Below are 8,554 nucleotides of genomic sequence, written 5' to 3'. Positions count from 1 at the left end.
TCTATCTATCTATCTATCTGTCTGTCTGTCTGTCTGTCTGTCTGTCTGTCTATCTATCTATCTATCTATCTAGGCTTTGTTAAGCCAACATTTAAAATCTGTCATGATAAACCTTGCGTTCTAATTAAAAGTCACACTATTTTAGTCTGTTATAGGATTAAGGATTTATATTTAAATTTAAATCGTTTTCTCAACTCAAATGTACACAAAAACTCACTGATGCTTGATAAAATCCACCAGGTTTGGAATGACATAAGAGTGAGTTATTTTTGAGTGAAAACCTTGTAACGTCAACCAGAGATCCCCCTTTGAATAGATGGTTGTTGGTCAGATTAAGATACAAAATGTACCTGGTTTAAAGCTGTCAGTCAAAACTTGCTTGTGAATCTAACAGTCTGTGTGTAGTGAGCCCAGCCGGGCAGACAGCCTAGTCGATCAGAAGGGCAAGAGAGACCAGTGCTGTTTGCTTGTGTACCATGTTTATGAGAGCTGGCTTTACACAAGCAAATAGTAATGTGTACAGTGAATACCGTCCCACTTTGAGAACCACTAAGCACCCTTAGGGTTTGTGCATTTTCATGCATTACTCTGCCAGTCTGTGTCACTGCTGAGGGCAAACAACAGAAGGAATCACCACACCGAGAGCTTTTCTTCCCCAGGTTTCTTGTAGGATGTGTCAGCTGTAAGTACTATTTAAATTCATAGTCATTTGAGACTCAGGGTGTCAGAAAGAGAAGGAGAGCAAGAAAGGCTTTCCTGACACCTCATGATTCAGCCCCACTGGGGTGCCCACATGTTTGAAAAGATATTTGGCCTGGAGGTAGACAAGTGAACGGTGACCCTGCTTTCTCTCAGGTAATTAACCGCCACAGGGTGTCAGATCCCCTCATGCTGTGGCGTAGCACTGAAACAGCACATGACGCCATGAATGAAAGTTAATATCTGCACGCTGTTTAGCATCGCTGAAAATTACGACAGCAGCCGAAAGTATCTGCCAGTCTGTCTGATTTAAGTCACCCTTTGCAGCTGCCACCTCCTTTAGACTGGCTTCTCCTGTCACTGTGTCCCATCTTATCGTGTGTCTTTGTGTCAGACACGTGTGGACACATCAGATCACCTTCCGATGTCACTCTCTCTGTCTTTGTTCCCTACTTCCAGGGATTGACTGGCCATAAGTAGCATAACTTTTCCTGGTGGGTCAGTCATGGCCTGGATGTTATAATCAAATTAAAGGAGAAGTGCATGTTAAATTGCTGTATATATAGGTGCATATTTTCAAAATGCAATAAGATGTTCCCTCTATACCTATAAGTATATCCAACTATACCCGGATACATACATTACTCTCACTTTAAGCGGTGTCTACTATATAGCAAATCTCAACTGCTTCATTGCTACAATATATTGTTGAAAAATGCATATTATCACCCTGCGATATATTAAAAGTTGTATATATAGTGCATCCTACTTTACCTGTGTGTGTAATGTAAAATGAAATTGTTTATAGCAAATCCTATGTGAGTGATTGTTTATATCATCGCAAATATTATTGCACAGTTCTATATATAAAGTTGGATATATATTATATCCAACTCTATTTGCATATATACAATGCACTCACATAAAGTGATTTCTAATACATTGAAAATCTAGGCTGCTTGATTGCATAAATCATTGCAAAATATAAACTAATATTATTGCCCAGCTCTAATCTGCTAAATGAAGACATGAAGATATTAAGATCAACTTTAACACCTTAACACCAACATTTTCTGTAACGCTGTACAAATGAACTTGACATGATTATTGAAAATGTAAGTTTGTATGTATTGCATTTACAATTTATCTCTTAGATTATATATAGCAATTATAACACTTACATTTAATATATTTTATAATAATAATAATAATAGTAATAATTATTATTATTTTTATTGTTCAAATTACATTGAATGTGCTAGCTTTGTAGTTTTAAGAAGTTATGTCAGACATATCAAAATTAGTATTTAATAATAATTATTAAGGGTATTAAACCTCACGCATCAGTTGAGACTCTCGGATCCAAGGGATTGCTACAATGTCTTTTTGGTTTACCTGGTTTCAGATAGTATTAGACCTTTCAATAAATATTATGTAATGCAATATATTTTTTTCTTCCTTCCTTCTTTTTTTTTTGCATGTAACAGTAAACCATCATATAGTTTAACTTGCCATTCTCACAACTCTTTAGTCTGATAAACCCCTGCAGTTCCATCATGAACCTCTAGGGGTTTGCACACTCTGGGTTGGGAAACTCTGAACTACTGTAGATAATAGAGCTTGCAATAGTCTGTATTATTCCAGCAGTCTTTAGTCCCAGTCTTCTCATCGTCTCTTAATCAAGTCATACTTAGACAGATATCCATTCTCCTGGCCTGTCCAGCATGCACTGGCAGCTACAGTCACTCTATCTCTGCAAATGCCTGACACGAAAGGACAAACTGCCAACTGGTTCCTGTCATCTTCATCGCCCTGTTCTCCGCTGGTCCCCTTTGAGCCTCAGTTGAGGAGTGTATCTGTCACAGAGACGGCTATCTCCTCAGACCAATTATTTGATTAGGCCGGGATCTCGCTCCAGTGGTTTAGCCGGCTAATGAGCAGCCAGGACCAGAGTGGGCTAAGCCCCCCAATAAAAGAGGAATTACATCAAAAAAGAGATCCCAACACCCTCTCATTTGATGGTTTTATTTGTCATTTTAATGAAGAAGGGGGTAGATTAAAGTCCAATAGTTTAACCCACTCCTGACCACAAGAACCCCACTGTACTCAGCTGTTGAGTTTCTAAGAAAACTGTGATTTCAAACTGTTGTTTGAATATATATATGTATGTATATATATATTTCAAACACACCAAGCCGACTTCGAAGAACTAGTGGCAATGAAAGTCGATGGTTTTGTCACCTTGTGTAATGACACACACACCAATAAATGTTTATTTATTTTGAATTTGTAAGTATATAATTTGTTTGGTTGATTTGATTTGCTTATCCTCATATTTATATTAAATATTTATTGTAGTTTAATTAGTTTTTATTTTGTTTTAATAATTTTTTTTTCAAGGGCTTTTTCAATTTTTGTTTTTTGCAGTGTGGAAATACATTTTATTTTTAATGAAATTATACTCTAAATAAGAAAATAAAACTGCCAGTAGGTGTCGATAAATGTCTTAATGAGTGAGTCATTGAGTCATTTATTCATTCGATTTGTACAAAAGGTATAGATAGAACTAGGTAAATTACTCTCTATATGAATGGGCCATTGTGTCAATGCTTCACCCAATTATTCAAAATGCGGATTCATTCAGAAATGGAATTCATGCATATGTTGTATCTTCTCTATTTTGTACTGACTACTCAATAAAAATAATTGTTCACAAAAAGAAATTGAATTCATGCAGAAATTCTCCTGTGGCTTTAAAGTGTAAAATATGCATTGACAAAAACAGACAATATTGTGTCTAAAATATAACACAATTTTAAGTTCTTTATACAACAGTTCAATAGATATCACATTTGCATGTGTGCTATTCAGGACAAAAACAGCACTCGTGTGATATCGCTTTCGATGCTCTTGTGATATTGCATATATATATATATATATGAAGAGTTCAAGAGCCTGATAAAAATGCTCATTTTAGAAGAAAATTTCAAATGTCACTTAGAGGCTTTTGCATATATATATATATATATATATATATATATTAGGGCTGTCAGTTTAACGCGTTACCTTAGTTATGAATAATAACGTGATTAAAATATTTTAATGCAGTTAACGCACTGTATATATAATATAAATATAATTCCTACATATATTGAATTTATTTTTATTTATTATAATTTATTTTTAATCTTTAATCTGACTGTTTAGAAAACTAGTATCACACTTCTCCTCAACAAGCCACGTGATTTGAGGTATCATTCATATCTGTAGTTTAATTTTACAGGTCTGAGGTCTGTTCAGATCCTGATCACAACAATGAGAAACAGTAAAAGTAATGCATGTTTTAGTACCTCTAATAATCAAAGAAATAAGAACCTCTTTCTCCTCCACAAATCCACTGTCATCCTAATAATGTGGTAGTCATTTTAATGTACCTTTTGCATTCATGCATCAAATGCACCTTACAATCGGCACTAATGCAGTTAAACAAATTATTAACACAATTGCAATGGAAATCAAATCCTGAAGACAGCAATTAAACAGAGAATATTGTTATCTGTTATTCTGGCATCAATAAAGATGTGTAGGGAAACTCATTTAATGCATTGTGCCTGCTTGATAGCATCGTTTATTACTGCACGAAAATGTACACAAATGTCTCCTCTTAAAATCAGCAGCACTGACTTTTGTGAATAAAATGCAATCTATAATAAGTCTAAATTAACTGGAAAGAATGACAATGTTCTAAAGCTGACATTCCGCAAAACTAATATCATCCAACAGAAATGCAAAAACTGTCTTTAAATGGTTTTCCCATACACTCCCACCCAAGGGTATAGGTTTGACTTTGGCATTGGTGGGGACACAGCGGTAGACAACAGACATTTAATTGTTTGATTAATTATTACAATTATTGCTAGGGACAATTTAGTAGTCACTGGATATTGGTAGGGACATGATAGCGTCTCTACTAAATATAGTTCTCTAGTTCTCTCCTTAAATATGAAGAGGTTGAACAACAGATTAATGAGTTACTCCAAATTTCACAAAAAGCTTATGGACATAATTATAATACACTAGTCAACATTTGAAGTGGATCAAATCCTTTCATCAAAGTTGTCCTAAAACCTAAAACCAAAATGCGTTCTTGTCTTATAGGACTACTTTGATGAACCACTTTAAATGTTGATTACTATGTAAGTCATAAGACATTGAAGTAAGTTGTTTTTGTCACTCTTCTGATGAAGATGTCGTTCACTTGTTTGGCAATGCACCCACACAGAGAAATGTTGGTCATATTTTTTTATTGTTCCTATGTGACCTTTCTTTCTGTTTTTTTTTTATTTTTATTTTTTGATTGACTATAAGAGAATATAGGAAAATATAACTTATTTAATTTGTGTTTCCTGCTAGCTAAATTTCACACATATAAACAAAAAATCTGTCTCTAAACCTCTCTTTTCTTTATTCAAAGTTCATCTAGACAAGTATACTACTGAAACTATCCAAAGTTCTGGTAATCCTAAAGCAGTGAATACTGCATCTCTATATTCATCCTAAAAAAAAAAAACATGGTAAAAAAAAATATGGTTACTAGTTGAACCATGGTAACGACAAATTAACCATGGTTTTGCTACACTAATAATCAAAAGATTCATGAACCCACTCCGAAGTTTCCGATCTATATCAAATGATTTGCGATGCGCCGTCCGAAGCCCCGATCTGAATCAAATTATTCGTGAAGCCGCACCGAAGTGGTCTGAATCATATGAATCTCGACACATGAAGTTCTGATCTAAACCAAATGATTTGTGAACCCGATCCGAAGTCCGATCTAAATCAAATTATTTGCAATACATAATTTGAAGTACCGATCTGAATCAAGTGATTCACTATACGTGATCCAATAGTGATCCGATTGGAGCACCTTGAAACAGTAAATAATTTTGCGACGGAAAAGGTTTAACTAAATCAGTTTCAAAACATGATTTTTAAAATCATTACAAGCGACATTGAAATGAAATGAAATGAAAGTGATGTCGAAATGAAATGAAAATGAAATGCTCTTTTGATCTTTTTTTTTGTTAGTGAATTGCTTAAACTGAATGATCGAAGTCACAAGTTTGAAACGGTTCCAGCGTAAATGACTCACTCAATTCAATCGGTTTGTCTGTTCCTTCGCTCTTCGTGTCTTCAGCCATGTTTACACGACACTGTCAGTAGTACTACTGCTTTAGCTCACTAGTATTATGACATTAACTTAAATAAGTGAAAAAATTATGATGTTTGCAAATAAAATATATCCATATTTCCATTCCAAAGATAATATCCAACACAAATCTACGAACATATTGAAGTAACTGGTTTACCTCTAACTAGTGAAAACACTCCAGTAAATGTTGGATCTTTGAGTTTAGCTCATGAAAAATGGGGGCAAAAACAAAAGTATTGCGTTTATAATTTTGTTCAGTGTAGAATGATAGTCAGTGTAAAAAGAGCAAATGGGAGAAGCAGATGAACACAAAACAGCATAACAACATAAAGTTAAAGAGGGTAAACTTTGGCCACCTTATATGTTCTTACTTGCCCATATATTAAATGTGCATCCTTGAAAGCATGCCGTGTTCTAGCATATTTACTTTAACTTATCAGGTAATATCAGTGGTATGACCTAGCCCTATTTCAGATGTGGCCGAAATTACAACAACAATGGTTGCATACACATATATTTAATTGTTTGATCAAAATTATTGCTGGAGACAATATAGTAGTCGCTGGATATTGGTATAGGAACATATCCCTAGCATCCCTTCTAAATACTACACCCTTGCTCCCACCATTGGTTGGACAAACAGCTCCAAATTCATGCAACCCGTTGAGTCAATACAAAAAGATATGCTGGATTTTGAGTGCTTAATAAGACGCAAAAGTGATTCGTCCATCAGAAGCTGCAGAATATCCCTGTCCTGTAGAAGCATTACCTCAGTTCTGCATGTAGTGTCAGGTTCTGCTGTTGTGCGTGTTTTAACCTTACCTCTAAATGTCAGAGGGGCAAATTCAGCCTCTTAATGACATCTTGCCCTTTGCAGACTCCATGTGCTGGGTGCCATGCACTGCAGAGGAGGTAGATGCAGTCTCTCAGACCCTCATTATTTTGGGTGTTTCATCATGCTGTGGTTGATATCAGTGTCTATTTCACTGCCTCACTGTTTGCAAATTTACCCTGTAGAGATTTACATGTGTTCCTATATTTAAATCATCAGCAGCAAGTGGGTAAAGTCACAATGATAATATGATGACAGTCAGGGGCGGATTTAGTGAATTGGGGGCCCCAGGCAAAACATAGGAATGGGGCCCTATACATTTGCACACATTTTCCTAGATCCACCTTAAGGTTTCTTTTTTGTTGTGATGCTTGCTGCTGCACAATGGTGCCCCATAGTTGTGTCCAATGTTTCTACATTTTTCATGTACATGTTGTAATGGCTTTCTTTCATGTTGTAGACCACGAAATAGCAACTGATTTACAGTTGGGATACAGGTTTTCACAAAAACAAAATCAATTATAAAATGATAAACCTCACAATTGAGAGTTTAAACCACGGGTGAGTCAGAAGTATAAATTGTTATATAAATTTAAATCGGGGTTATGTTGGTGGATTTTCACATTGGTCTGAACAAAAACTACAGACTGGATTATTGAAAATGAACATTCATTCCCTGCCAGTAGGAGGCGCTTTTGGAACGTCAGAAATATAGAATGAGAAAAGTGTGAAAAAATATAGCCTATATTGATGAGGAAAGTTCATTATGAACTTTTTAAATACATTTATTTTTAGTTATTTTAACTACAAATTTAAATAAAACTGAAAAAAATAATGAAAATGCAATTATACATTTACACTCCTAAGGATTATATCAACCAAAAAAGTAACTGTGTATGTGTCCTCTACTTGGTTCCTTCTCATAAATGAGTAAGCGGCATTTAAAACAATTATAAACATATAATACACACTGTTTCTCAATATTTAAATACAGCTTCAGATGCATGATATTTTCATCTCCTTCAAGCAGGATACACAAAAAGCACGTTCAACTTCGATGGTTGTCGTGGTAATAAACACTATAAACAGCAACCGTTCGCATGTCAGCGCTTAATGCGCATCTCCTATATGAATAGCATTTTAGGGGGCCCTTGGCTTTTGGGAGCCCAAGGCGGTCACCTACCTTTGCCTAATGGGTAAGTCTGCCCCTGATGACAGTGATTATAAATGTCAAGTCCTGTTTTTTTTACACAGAGAGTATTTTTCAAATTAAGTGGCTTTTTCAGCTGACATGTAAGCAATACCTGGATGTTTTTGCACAGGACATACATTTGCAATTGAAGTTCATTCATTCACAGCATTGCAGTTTATCTGGCATATTGAGATGTGAGTGATGTGAGTTTGATTTCATAGTTTTGATGAGTTTCCTGTTATAAAATGTAAAAAAATGTATAATAAAGACACAGCATGCATGTTTTCCTGACTGGCAGTAAATAAAAGAGGAGGAGGTTGCTGTTGAACTGAACTGAAAGGACTTCACAGAGCTGTCAATAAGAATGCAGATGAATAAAACTAAGCGGCAATGAATATGGAAAGAACGAACAGTCAAATAAACAATTTCTACGTGCGGATGAGGGACATTCACATATGAAAGATTCTTATCTGACTTTTATTTGGTTTTTATTCCTCAGCGCAGACTGCCAATCTGAGAGACACAGAATTCATTCATCTATATTGCAATCAAAGTCACAGCACTGCAGGGGCGCGGGAAGATGTTTTCGGTTGGGGGTGCTGTGCGTGTCCGTGTTGGG

Source organism: Sinocyclocheilus anshuiensis, unplaced genomic scaffold (assembly GCF_001515605.1).
Source record: "Sinocyclocheilus anshuiensis isolate Anshui unplaced genomic scaffold, SAMN03320099.WGS_v1.1 scaffold300, whole genome shotgun sequence".
In the NCBI taxonomy this organism is placed as follows: domain Eukaryota; kingdom Metazoa; phylum Chordata; class Actinopteri; order Cypriniformes; family Cyprinidae; genus Sinocyclocheilus; species Sinocyclocheilus anshuiensis.
Note: the sequence above shows the minus strand (reverse complement) of the source record.